This window comes from Loa loa, assembly GCF_000183805.2.
Source record: "Loa loa unplaced genomic scaffold supercont3.270, whole genome shotgun sequence".
Lineage (NCBI taxonomy): Eukaryota > Metazoa > Nematoda > Chromadorea > Rhabditida > Onchocercidae > Loa > Loa loa.
In genome coordinates this window covers 87,115-89,547 of record NW_018108450.1, presented here as the reverse complement: position 1 = coordinate 89,547, position 2,433 = coordinate 87,115, and positions in this window count along the sequence as shown.

The following is a 2,433-nucleotide window of genomic DNA, read 5'->3' as shown; positions in this document are numbered from 1 at the left end:
TCATCGATGACTGGAGTTAACTATCAAGTTGGAACAAAATTTACTTTCAATGTCGGTCCTGTATATGCAATTGTTGGTGTTCGAAAATTTGGTGAAGGAAATCCAGTTACGGAAAATCTTTCCGAGGAAAATGATTGATTTTTATCATTGATTGACTATTTCACAGACCAGTTTAGATGAATCTCGATGAGCGATTCAATTGTTTTGTCAGAAGTTAAAGCCATAAAGATATTGTTATGAAGATGTGATAAATAATTGGTAATATATAAAATCGAATGATTCATTTGCAGTGTCAAATATAATGCAAAATATCTAAACAGCAATTTTGTGTCTTGAAAACAGCCATAATTAGGCCTTTGATTAATGAGGCCAGCGATGAAAGTACGTTAGTTGACTGTGTCAATGAAGCGACAATAAATAAAAAATTTTCTGGATAGTAAACAAGATTTCCGAAATTTTTTTCGTCAAATTAACTAAATTGCTAGAGGATTTGTCAACAGATCAATTATCATTAATTGCACGAAAAGATCTGAAATGAGCGATTCCAATTTCCTTAGAATATCGATGTTTGCATACTTCAATATGTTTGTTCTGCTTGTACTATTAATGTCTTTGCGCATAAAAAGCAATAAATATCCAGTTTTATCCAGTTTTATGATCGATTACATTGTATATTACTAATTTAACTTTTTTCAATTTTATTTGACTACTTGAAATATTTCTATGTTTTTTAAATATCGCATGGTATTAATTAACTGGGATTGTAGTTTTATTTATTTAAATTAACTCAATTTAATTAAACTGTCACTTTTTGGCAAGCTACAATTTGTATTTCACCTTGTAATTCTTTTGATTTTTGTTGATAGACGACGAAAATTCTAATGTGAGGTTATTTTTTTTTTCCACTTTATTTCGCTTAAATGAAAATCTCAATAACAACCTTATCACTTACTTGAGAGAAATTCTGTTCGGAAAAATAGGATGTGTGGTATTATGAAAAGATGGCAAATCTCGTCATACGAGGGATCGACACAGTTAGAAGATTGTTTTTTGTTTAAACTTTTCCGATTATATTTATTACCTTAAGTAATTTTCACCGTAGAATTTCACTTACAAAGTTTCCATTAATTTTCGCCTTCTGATTTACTGACTTATTTAAGTGCTTTTTATTGTTAAATTTAGAAAATTCCGGTCCATTTTCCATCATTTCTACTTTCATGTGCCAATTAATTAGGGTCATTACTACTTTAGTCCTTTGACCATTATCTTCTTTTTTGCTGATTTCATGCAATGATTCATTAAATATCAGCACAGTTCTGCATCCTTATTAATAAAGTGTTTGTTTTGTACGTTTATTAAATCATTTTATTAGAAATGGATTGAATTCTTTTTTCATGAATTTATTAGATATTAGTACTATTATAGTAAAGTTAACAAGTAACTATTCTTTCTTTAGTGTTTTTGAATGGAATGATAAGAAATTGGGATGATCCAAAAATGATGATCGTGTCGTGAAAAAAGAAAAGAGTAAGATGAGGCATACTGTTCTTGTTAGTTATAAAAGTTAAATTTTTGAATGAATGACTTGCTGAATACCGATTTTGTTATGTATTCGAGAAGTATAGCAGTTATCCTAGAAATTATTTTGTCAGATGTACAGGTTTCTCACCATTGTATACAAGATTTTGCATGGGATGAAGCCATTGCAAATTAGTTACCAGATGTGCGCAAATCTTAACATCAGACAAAGCACTTTTAGATGATTCGAAGATTGGACAGCTGACTCATGATTTTAAGCATGAGGGGAAAAAAAAATAAAATAAAATGCGAACAATTTGAATGAATAATTCTATGATACAGCTATTTTGGTTTTTCCCGACAGATCGATCCTTCTTCAAAAGAAGAACATGAATGAAAACCTAATTTTAATATGATTTAAGAAGTTTTTGAAGGAATGAATTGATGACGTTCAAACACTGTTACGATGATATCATCATTATCTTGTTCAAACTGTTACGATGATATCATCATTATCTTGTCACAAACGTCAATCATCTGGAAAAGTTTTCGAATAGAAATACTTTAAAGTACTACTGACAATTGTATAAATTCCTTCATTCTCCACATGTCTCATATTCCTACTTAACAATTATTTATTGTAGTAAAGTTAATTGTGTTTAATCAAGATTTTCTCAAAATAATTGAATTAAACATTGAATTAAACTTTGTCTAATTAACTTCCTCTTTATATCATTATGAATATTCAAAGAGCAATACAAATTTCAAATGCTAATCATCATTTCATGAATTAATAAATCCCCAATTTAGACCCGAAATTCTCGAAGCTACAGATGAGATGTTGAGCAGAAGATGAGATATTGCGAAAAAAAAAAACAAATAGGAATTTAAAGTTAAGTGGACCTTAAGAAATTT